The sequence below is a fragment of the Microtus ochrogaster genome, linkage group LG4 (genome assembly GCF_000317375.1).
Source record: "Microtus ochrogaster isolate Prairie Vole_2 linkage group LG4, MicOch1.0, whole genome shotgun sequence".
NCBI classification, from domain to species: Eukaryota; Metazoa; Chordata; class Mammalia; order Rodentia; family Cricetidae; genus Microtus; species Microtus ochrogaster.
The window spans coordinates 31,715,082-31,727,428 of record NC_022030.1 but is presented as its reverse complement, the minus strand read 5'-3'; the positions used below and the strand labels follow the sequence as shown (position 1 = coordinate 31,727,428).

Here is a 12,347-nt window from a genome sequence, read left to right as displayed (position 1 = left end):
CACATTTTAAATAAATGCAGATTGGCCAGGAAGGAAGTATAGGCAGGTTAACCAGACAGGAAGTAGAGGCAGGGCAATGAGAACAGGAGAATTCTAGGAATTCTCCCAGTTCTTCTCAGATCACCGAAGAAGCAGGATATGACCTGCCCCACTGAAAAAGGTACTGAGCCATGTGGCTAACATATACTAGAATAATAAGCTAATATAAGTTATAAGAACTAATACAAAGCCTAAGCTAATTGACCAATCAGTTTATAATCTATAGAGACCTCTGTGTTATTTTCTTTGGGGGCTTACTGGCTATGGGAACTGGGCAGGACAGAAACCCCAACAAGCAGGCACTCATGTTACATTTATTATACAGAATTGTATTGCTTTGGCTATCCTGGGATTTTGTTTTTCCATATGAATTATTTTTCTTTAAGGGTGTTCTTTAATGGTTTGTAAAGAATTGTGTTGAAATTTGGTGAGGATTGCATTGAATCTGTAGATTACTTTTGGTAAGATAGCCATTTTTTTACAATGTTAATCCTACCAGTTCATGAGTATGGAATATCTTTTCATCTCCTGATATCTTCTCTATTTCTTTCCTCAGAGACTTAAAGTTTATGTCATACAAATCTTTCACTTGTTTGGTTAGAGTTATCAGAAGATACTTTATATTATTTGTGGCTACAGTGAAGGGTATTGTTTTCCTTATTTCTTTCTCAGAACATTTATCATTTGTATATAGGAAGGGTACTGATTTTTTTAGTTAATCTTTTATGTAGCCATATCACTGTAGGTTTTTTTCAGGTGTAGAAGTCCACTTGTAGAATTTTTGGGATCATTTAGGTATACTATCATATCATCTGAAAATACCAAAAGTTTGAGTTTTTTTATTTCATTTTGTATCTGCTTGATCTCCTTTTGTCTTCTTATTGCTCTGTCTTGAAATTTGAATACTATAATGAACAAGCATGGAGAGAGTATTTAACCTTAACTTCTTGCTGATTTCAGTGGAATTGCCATGAGTTTCTCTCTATTTAATGTTGGCTATAGACTTGTTATAGCCTACCTTTCTTCTGCTTAGTCATGTAACTTGTAATTATACTCTCTCTAGGACTTGTACTATGAACCATATTGGATTTTGTCAAAGACCTGTTATGCTTCTAACAATATGATAACATAATGTTTTTCTTTCTGTTTGTTTTTCTGATGGATTACCTTGACAGATCTACATATGTTGAACCATACCTGCATCTCTGGGATGAAGCCTACTTGATTATGGTTGATGTGGTTTTTTATGTGTTCTTGAATTCAGTTCACCAGTATTTAATTGAGTATTTTTGCATCAAGGTTCATGAGGGAGATTGGTCTATAATTCCCTTATTTGTTACATATTTGTGTGATTTGATATCAGGATAACTGTAACCTCATAAAAAGAATTTGGTAATGTTTCTTCTGTTTCTGTTGTATGGAACAATTTTGAGGAATATTGCTATTAACTATTCTTTGAAAGTCTGGTAAGATTCTACATCAAAACCTTCTGACCCTGGGTATTTTTTGGCTTGTAAACTTTTAATGACTAATTCTACTTTCTTAGGGGATATAGGTCTATATAAATTGTCTGGTTTTTATTAATTTTGGTATGTGGTTTCTATCATAAAAATTGTCAATTTATATTAGATTTTCCAATTTTGTAGAAAGCAGATCTTTGAAGTACAACTTAAGGATTCTCAAATTTTAAAGTCTGTTACATCCCCCTTTTTGTTTTCATTTTTGTTAATTTGAATATTCTATGTCTACCTTTTAGTTAGGTTAAGTATTTATTTATCTTGTTGATTTTCCCAAAGAATCAAGTCTTTGTTTCCTTCATTCTTTATGTTGTTCTCTTTGTTTCTATTTTATTGATGTCAGTTATGAATTTGATTTTTTTTTCTGCCATCCATTTCTCCTGGGTCAGTTTGCTTCTTTTTGTTTTACAGCTTTCAGGTGTGCTGTTAACTTCCTAGTATAAGATTTCTCAAAATTGTTCATGTAAGCACTTAATGCTATGAACTTTCCTCCTAGCTCTGTTTTCAAAGTATTCCATATGCTTGGATATTAATTTTCATTGAATTCTCTGAAGTTTTAAATTTCTTTACTTCTTCCTTCAATGTCTGTCTTTATATACTATTTGATTTTCTTCTTTGTAGATTGTAATTCTCTTTCTTTACTTTGTATGCTCAGTATTTTGATTATTATGGGGTAAGGGGACTTTTTGGCCCACTTAATTTGGTTTTCTCTAAACTTTTGTCCTTTATAGACATGCTGTAGGTTGGGACATTTTTCTTCTACAATTCCGTTAAATATATTTTCTGTGCATTTGAGCTAAAGTTCTATTTCTATCCCCATTATTCTTAGGTTTGGTCTTTTCATGGTGTTCAGATTACATGGGTGCTTGTGTTAGAAATTTTTTTTTGGATTTAACATTTTCTTTCACCAATCGATCAATTTATGCTATTGTACCTTCAACACCTGAGATTCTCTGTTCCATCTCTTGCATTTTGTTGGTGATTCTGGCTTTCATCTATAGTTCCTTACTCAGATTTTCCATGTTCAGAATTCCCTCATATTTTTTTTGTTTCTATTGTAATTTTCAAGTCTTGAGCCATTTCCTTCACCTCTTTTTTTTTTCTTGGCTTTCCTTGCTTTCTTTAAGGAATATATTGATTTCTTCCAATTTTTGGTTTATCTTTTACTCCATTTCTTTGACAGAATTTTTATTTCCTCTTTAAGTGCCTCTATTATCTTCATAAAGTTATTTATCTTCATTTTCTTGTGCTTCAGCTGCACTGTAATGCTCAGGTCTTGCTGTTGTAGGATCACCAGTTTCTGGTGATACCATATTGCTTTTTCTGTTGTTAAATGTATTCTCACACTGGCCTTTATATATCTGTGGTTGGAATGATTATAGATATGGGTGTTGATTTTTTTGTTATCCTTGTTGGGCGGGGTTTTTGTTCCTTTATTATCTGTTTCTTTTTTTTTTTTTTTGGCTTTTGGTGAGAATGTCCAAGGGTTCTAATGATTCACAGATCTTCAAGTCCAATAGGGTTGTCTCAGTTGAGGTTTGTGGCCATTTATTGTCTAAATCCAGCATAGCCTCTGTTCTTCTGAGTGGTGTGTGCTGTACCTGTACATATGGAGTCTGTTCTTCCAACCGGTGTGAGTTGTGTTTGTATTGACGGAGTTTGCTCGAGTTTTTAGGTGAGGGTTAGCTTTAGGGAGGTGGATGAGGTAGGTGGGTTTGGATGGTAGAGTGGGACTTTGGGAAACAGAATACCGGAATATAGCAGATGGTGCCCATGGTGGTATAGAATACAGCCAGGTCTCTCACCTCCATCTTGACTGCTGGAGAGTGCCAGATTTCAGAATCTTAAATATAAATCTGAATCCATGTTGAAAAGCAGAACAAGATGAAACAGGCATAGTACATAAATCTTTATGCTTTAATATCTGCTCTCATTTCTCTACATTTCTTCTCCTGTTATTTTCTCCCCTCTCCCACTCTTCTTCTATTATAAGGTGATGACTTTAATTACTTTCTTGATTCTAATATTGACTTATGTAAATTCACATATTTAAAACTACATGTCTCTGAATTACTCCACTCTTCACAGATTGCAAACTCTGGCCATTGATATATACTTTAGCAACATATTCCTACCTAATTTTTTCTTTTCTTTACTTCTTGTTTCCTCTTCATAAAGGAACCTCTCTATAAAGTCCTGGCTGGCCTGAAAAATCACTATATAAAACAGGTCGGCTTTGAACTCTCAAAGATCCACCTGTCTCTGCTTCACAAGTGTTCAGTTTATAGACATCAAGTACCACGCTCTGAAATTTCATCTTTTATATTATAGATAGCAATTGTACAAAATAATGGCTTGTGAGTATATGATGTAATCAGTTTCTGTTCTGCCCTCTTATCTCTACCCCAACTTCTTCTCTCCGGTTCCTTCATGGGCCCTAAGAATTTTTATATATGTTCATGACTTAAAAAAATAAATTCCATACATGAGATGTTATATGCAATGTGTTCCATTCCAAATCTTCCTTATTCACTTAACCCCATTATCTTCTGTTCTGTTAACTTTCCAGCAAATGATATAATCTATTTTTTTGACAAAATTCTCCATTATGCATATCCTATTTTTGTTATTTGGGGGATAGTGTAAACACTGCTCAGGGAACATTGTATGCAGGTACTCTCGTTTTTTTGTGTTTGATTACTCAAATATATACCCTTCAGTATTATAAATGAATAATATGGTAATTCTATTTTTATTCTTCTTGAGGAACTTTGATACTGATTTCCATGGTTCATATTCAAAACAATATTTCCATCAACTGAAGGGGATGTCTTTCTCTCATCTTCTCCAGACATTATTTTTGTTTTACTTAAACATAGCCATTCCACCGGAGTAATACAAAATTTGAATGTATTTCTTTTTTTTAAATATTTTTTATGGTTTATTTAATGTGCATTGATGTGAAGGTGTCCAGTCCCCTGCAACTGGATCTTCAGACATTTGTGAGCTGCCATGTGGGTGCTGGGAATTGAACCCAGGTCCTTTGGAAGAGCAGTCGGTGCTCTTAACCACTGAGCCATCTCTCCAGCCCTTGAATGTATATTTGATTTGCATTTGCCTTATGATTAAAATGCTTGACCATTTCTGTTTTTATTGGATATCTCTACTTTATGTTTATATTTCTTTTTTAAAGTATCTGTACATCATATTTCTCCATTTGTTCACTGAATTTCTTAGGCTTCATTTTTTTATGAGTTGTTTATATATTCTGAGTATCAAACTACTGCCAGACATATAGGTAGAAATAATTTTCTCCCACTCTGTTGACTGCATCCTTCTTCTCTTAGTCTTTTTCTTTCACATACAGATGTCTTTTGTGGTTTTTAATATGATGAAATCCCACTTGTCAATTATTCCTTCTGGTTCCTGGACTGCTGAATTCTTTTACAGAAAAACATTGCCTATGTTTATATCCTGGCTTGCCTCTAAAAAATGTTTCAGTTATTTTCTATCTTACAGTGTCATTAGTGGTTTGACATTTCATATAAAGATCTTTGATTCATTTCACATTTCTTTTTTTTTCTCAACAATATTCATTCTTCTGCATGGGGACTTCACTTTTTCAGCACCATTTTTTGAAGAGGCTGTATTCAACAGAAATATTTGTTTCTGTAACGTAAATTTTGGATACCTTTGTTGAAATCTGTTGCTATACAGTTTGTTTTGGGTCTTAGTATTCTCTTCCCTTGCTATACATATTGGCTTTTGTACTAGGACCATAGTGTTTGTATGACTATGGCTTAGCGGCTTAGATTATAGTTGCATATAGTTTGAGTATTTGCTTTTTTGTTTATTACTGTTTTGACTATTCAGAATCTTTTACACTTACATGTGAATTTTAGGATATTTCCTTGTCTTTTGAACAATGCCATTAGAACACATTGATATATTTTTCAAGACTTTGTAGGTTGTATTTGGCAATATGGTCATGTAGCCAATAATGATTCTACTGATGTTAAGTCTAGAGCATAGCCCCAGCCCCTGGCATCCATCGCAGCCCCTTATCCTGGGAGTTGCATTAGTCTGGACTCCAAATCCCAGCATGCTAGGTGCTGACGCCTCCCTGGGTGAGAGTCAGGACCACTCCCACAGGGTATTTGATTGGGTGGGTTCCCAGGGGAGAAACACATGGTTCAGGGTTTGTATGTGCTCCCCACTTTCCTGTCTTCCTGCTAAGTGCTAGGCCACCCAAGAGTGACATTCTTAATAAAACGATGGACATTTTGATTTGGTTTGATTTGACCTAATTGGATTTCTTTGAGACAGCAGTGCTGTCCCACTTAGGATTTTTTTTTCTAACACTTATCTGTAAACGTAAAATATCTTCAAGTGTCTTCTTAAGTTTCTTTTGTTTTCTGTAATCTTCATCATAAAGGCATTTCACTTCCTTGTTTAAGTTTATTTCTTGATATCTCATTAATTTTGAACTTTTAATGAGATAGATTCCTTGATGTTTTTCACATTCATTAATAGTCTATCCAAACTTTTTCTGTATTGACTTTGTGTATTACTACTTTATCATTCAGATAGAATACTGAGGGTCACCTGTTTATTATTTTATCACTATATTTTGCTTTATCTAATGGATGGCCATGGTTTTATCCATTATTTTATTTTTATACAATGCTTATGGATTGACATATACAAAATCTTTGTATCATATGAATGGAACTGTCTTGAAATGTTCTATTTTTCTTTGTTTTATTTTTTAATAATGCGGAAACCTTGTGGCTTAGCAATAATCCATCTAAATCCTTTAATATATTTTTAGATAATTTTACAGGTAGTAAATAACTTGAAATTTATCTATTTCTTCTGTATAGCCCTCATGTTATGAGTATTTAGTGACTCCTAATGATCCCCTCCATTTTGGTGAATATTTTGTAATATTTCCTTTTCATATCTTACTTAAATATTTTACTATTCTCAAATACTGTTAATTTGAATCAGATGTCATCAATATCGTCTCTACAGTTTTTGTCCATTTGTTTTTACATACCAACCAAAGCTTTCCCTCCATCACGTCTTCCCAGTTCTCTCCTGCTACCTTACCTTCCTCCCTAGCCCACTCCCCCCAACCTTCACTAGTTTTCTTCAGAAAATGGTAGGCCTCTCATGGATATCAGTCAACCACAGTATATCAAGTTGCAGTAAGATAGGCATCTCATATTAAAGTTAAATAAGTTAATCTGGTTGCACAATTATGTACATAGCATCTTTATTCATAATAATCTATGTGTTTTTAAAACCAACTCTGTTTTATCTTCTGCATTAACTTTTTGCCTCTCTTTAATTAATTTCAGCTCAGAACTTTTCTCTTTGCTACATTTCTCTCTGTCCTTCCTTTTTCCTTTTTTCTTTGCTATTTTTCTCTTTCACTCTTTTTTGCTTTCTGTTCTTTGATTTCATTTGTGTTTAAGCTGTCTTCAATCTCCCTTCAAAACTGACCTTGAACTCCTGATCTGTCTTTATCCACTTTACCTATGCTGGGACTAGAGGTGTATAACAACACTCCTAGTTTCTGTGGTGCTGCAAATACTAAGTAAGTACTCAAACAATACTACATCCTCACCCTCTATTTCTCTGTACTTGTTTTGTTTTCCTAGAACCTTAAGATACATCATTAATTTATTTAATGAATGAATTCATTAATTCATCAATTTATTCTTTATGATTGATATTCTAATGTATGTAATCTTATTGATAAACGTCCTTCCTGGAACTGGCTTTTGCTTTATCTAAATCTGAGAAGTTAATTGGGCCATTTTCAAGCTTCAAAACTCAAAAACTACTCTATTGATATAGGAAAGTATAGTTAGTTCCTATGTGTGATTATAAAACTTTTTCTCTAACTATTTTACTTTTGATAAACTCCCACAGTCATCCAAAGTGTCTGAGACTTCATGAAATGTCATGCTCAAAAATAAGGCTTTCATTTACTGAACATTTAGTTTGCTTTGAAATTCAGAATATTTTCACATTATGGAATTCCTGGGTATTTTCTATGTCTTCTTTTCATATCACTTCCATAGAGCCTCTGACTTGTCAGCTTGCATTCAGCTCTGCTTTTAAAACATTATCAAGGTGAGGTCCCTATATTCTTTACAGAATTATATCCATAAACTATATGATATCAGTGAATTCTGAGGTTTTTCTTCCTTTTTTTTTTTGAACAAATTATCACTGAAGAAGCCAATCAGTTTCCAAACTATGATGCTTAGGTTTCAGTAGCCAGGGGTTGAGGTCAGCACAACCATGCCACATTTGTTGTTCTTTATCAACATCTTTGATAAATTCTACAACAGCTTCAATTTTCATATATGCTATTTCAAGTTTGTCTGCTTTTTATCTCATAATTTATACAAATTCATGCATTTGGGCACTTGCTCTGCTTTATTCTTTTTAGAAACTAATAAAAAGGAGAACATTCAAAATCATGTTTCAGGAATATTATAATTATCTCTCTCTGAAGAAGACATTTGGCTTGGATATTCCACACCAAGTTAAATGACGCCATATTCATTATTTTCTAAATCTCTCTGTCTGTCTCTGTCTCTCTGTCTCTCTCTCTCTCTCTGTGTGTGTGTGTGTGTGTGTGTGTGTGTGAACATGTGTGTGCTTGCACAAGAGAGGGGGTAGAGAAGGAATGTTGCAGAAGTTAGGGGAAAAATTTCAATAGGTGTTATTTTTCTCTGCCTTGTGAGTTTGAAGGATTGAATAAAGGTCCTCAGACATGGTAAAATGTTTCTATACTCACTGAGGCATTTCATCAATTCAAGCATGGGTTCTTTGGTGTTTTCTCTTCATCTGATTTTATATTTGAGTTATTAGAATTATTATTCTTTTAGGTGCACAAATGGGATGTGAATATGATTCCATATTTCTTCATATTCCACCAAAGCTATAACTCTAGTCCAGTATTTAGGAAGTTAAGTACTTTCTAAATATGCTATATCATATTTTCTATAAACATTATCATTACACTCTCATTTTCTTTTCTCTGGTTTCTTCTTTTAACTCTATTTTCCTTACTCTCTTCAAACTATCCTAAAAAAATGTCTATCTGATTGTAAATCTGAGCAAGAGAGTGGCAGTAGCTGAGGATTACATGTTTGAGGGTAGCTTGGGTTATATAGGAAGACCTTGTTCAGAAAAGCAAAAACAAAATGATTGAATTACAACAAAATAAAAAAAACAGTATCATGTATGTCATCAGTTTTGCTTGTCTACTATAGAGAATTACATTCTTCATATAATGTGTTTCAACCCAATAACCCTATTTTCCCTCCTCCTTAGCTCCTCCTTCTTCTCCATCATGCTTTCTCTTCCATCAGAACCATATATTTGCTAGGATATTCTATACATTTCTGTCTTTACCTTCATTCCACAGATAATTGAGATCATGCCAGAAATAAGCCATTTTTTTGTCATTTTGTTTGTCAGATCTTACAAAAAAGTTAGGATATAAATACAGTTGTTAAATTCTTTTTAAAAAAATGATTAGAATATGCCCTTTTATTCTGTTCCTAGAATAAAAATCAATGTTAGATAGACTTAACCTATTCTGGAAGAACACAAGAATGACAAATGGATGTTCAATTTAGAACAATAAGTTGAAATCATAAAAGTTACTGTGTTCTTCTGTGAATGACTCTAATGTTCCCTCATAGCCAGGTTTTAAATATAGAACTAGATTAAATACCCATACCAGAAAATCAAATTTACATTAACATTTATGTTACAGTTGAAACCATTCCTGTTTATGGATTTTTCATGTGTGTTATACAAAATAAATGTAACCTAAGTTTTCTGTTAAGTTTATTTTGTTACTGGTGAACAGATATCCATATTTTCTACAAAATTTGAAAGTAATATGTGAAAGTCCAAAACTGTACACTTATTTTAATGTGAGACCAAATGTAACATCGATGTGTTATATAAATAATGAACAAGTAAAAAGAAAAAATATGATTCTAAATTAATTTTAACAATATGAATATTATCCTATAAAACACAAAAATATTGACTATAATAATCTGAACTATTTCTAAATATATCCTTCTTTTGTATTAAGTAAATAAAAATCATGAAAATTACATACTTACTGGAGAATAGACAAGTTGACAGATACAGTAGACAAATTAGCAAAAACAATGGAAGAAAAGAAAAAAGCAAAAAACAAGGGTAATGAGTCACATCTGGTACTACATTTTCCAGAAGTGCCATCAATAAAATGACCATCGGAATCTGAAGTTGTCAGGCCTTCCTTAATGCAAGAGCAATTGTAGTATGTCTGTAAATATTGAACATAAATACAGTATTTCAGAAACAGAGAGGAGAAAATAGCTTTAGCATTATTAAAATAAAAATTAAATAAATATTTAAAGGGAGACTTACAGAGTTTTGATTGTTTTTATGTTAATATTTTTAATTTAGTGATATTAAAATATAATGATTACTTTCCCCCTTATTTTCTCCATTCCAATGCTTTCTATGTGTCCCCTTTTAAATTCATAGCCTCTTTTTCTTAATGCAAGTTGCTCAATCTGTATAATATTATTTGTATATATGCTTTTAGGGTTGACATTTTAGTTTTGGATAACCAGTTGGTGGGCTTTTTCATGAAGAAGAATATTTTCCTGCTCTCAGCATTCCATAGATAGGGTCTCATTATATAGCTCTGGCTGGTCTGGAATTCACAGAGATCTGTTTGCCTCTTCTTCCAGAGTACTGGATTAAAGACATTTGCAATCACATCCAGATTATGCAACCTAGTTTTAATGAATATACTCGTGTTAGACCTGCCATACATTATTTAGAAATGCAATATTAGATTTGGAATATAGACAATACCCCAACTGTGAAAGATTGTGTAACAATGTTCATAATTTCTTTTGTGTATAATCATGGCAGTGTTAATTTTTTTAAGCAGAGTAAACGCATTGTTTCTGAGATGAAATATTTTCAGGAGTATACAGAACAGCAACTGTAATTCCAGCACTGGAGAGGCAGAAGTGCACACACACACACACACACACACACACACACACACACACGTCAGAAATTCTTGCACAGTGTTTGGAGATTGTCTTAGGGGTTTCTTACTGTGGAGAGATACAATGACCATTAGTCCATATTCGTCATTGTGAAACATTGCAACACTCAAGAAGACATGGTTCTAGAGAAGGAGTTAAGTGCTCCCATTTTGATCCTCCGACTACAGGAGGTAAACTGAGTCTTACACTGGGGTAGTTTGAGTATATGAGACCTCAAAGCTGGCCCCCACAGTGACACACTTCTTCCAGCAAGGCCACAGCACCTTACACTCAATTTCCTAAGAACCTATGGGGGTCAAATAAATTCAAACCACCACAGAGATGAAGAAATTATATAGGAATTTATTAGGCCATTTAAAATGCCTTGAGCTAGAAAAAAAATAAGTTAAAAATGCCCTGAGACTGAGGGGTTAAGAAAATAAGAGTATAAAATTGTATCAGCCTAGTTGATGAATAGACATGTAAAGTAGCATAAATATAAAAACAAACAAGCTAAAATTATCTTTCTGTCAAAGTTTTTTAATGTCTGTATGTCAAACAACAGTTTAAATTAAGGATATATTGTAAAGAATACAACAGATATTTGTTTGCCATTTACAGAACATTCTCCTTAGGAAGGTGAACAATTATACAACAGAAAAGGTTTTATGTAATATTATGTGGCTACTACGAAGAAAAAAAGGCAAGGCAAAATTTCAGGCAGTGTTTATACAAATACTTCTGTACTTAGCAGGATTAGAGAATGCACAAATGATGGATCATATGGTTCTAGTTAAGAGAATTACATTAAAGATAAGAGAAGAAAAGCAGTCCATCACAAAGGCAGGGAGCTCAAATATGCTTAACAAGTTCAGTGACCAAACACAGCAAGGGTTAGAGCAGAAAGGATGTGAAAGAATCAGAAAACAAAAAACTAAAGTAGAGCCAGGTTGTGACAGTGCACACCTTTGATCCCAGTACTTAGGAGGCAAAGGCAGGATTACTGTGAGTATGGGACCACTCTTTTTGGCAAAGTGAGTTTCAGAACAGACAGGGCTACATTGAGAAATACTGCCTCAAAATATCAAAAAGAAAAAAACACAAAAAACACAATGGAATGAGATATTAAGTTGTACGGATGTTGGCAATGCAACAGTAGTTTTGGGAACTTTCGTATTTATTCTTAGAAGTCATTCTGGTTGCTGAGATTACTGAATTACCAAGACAAAGGTATAAGCTTATATACATCATAAAAGATAAAGAACAACAAAATTCAATGCTGATGGAATGCATTATGTAACAAAAAATAAGTAAAATAATCCTATAGGTCAATATGTAGAAAGTAGATATGAAAGACTTTTCTGGAATCTCTGTATAATTACCTGGAACAAAAGCAAGAAAACCACAGAAGTTTTAATAAGGAAAAAGAAAAATCTTCATTCCAGCACTCAGGAGGCAGAGGCAGGCAGATCTCTTGAGTTCGACACCAGCCTGGTCTACAGAGATAGTTCCAGAACAGGCTCCAAAGCCACAGAGAAACCCTGTCTCGAAAAACCAAAAAAAAAAAAAAAAACCCCAAAAAAAAAAAAAAAAAAAAAAAAAAAAAAAAAACAGTACCACAAAAAAACATTAAAACAAAAAAAATGTGCAAATATTGACTGTAAAAAAGAAACAGTTGGTAATATCGTGTGCCATT

At 33.3% G+C, this 12,347-nt stretch overlaps 1 protein-coding gene across 1 annotated transcript in view; it reads right to left on the bottom strand.

Annotated features, from left to right (window-relative positions):
• LOC102002778 (solute carrier organic anion transporter family member 6A1) overlaps positions 1-12,347 on the bottom strand; it is a 100,724-nt gene that overhangs the window by 17,197 nt on the left and 71,180 nt on the right. The gene's annotated exons all lie outside the window — the stretch shown is intronic.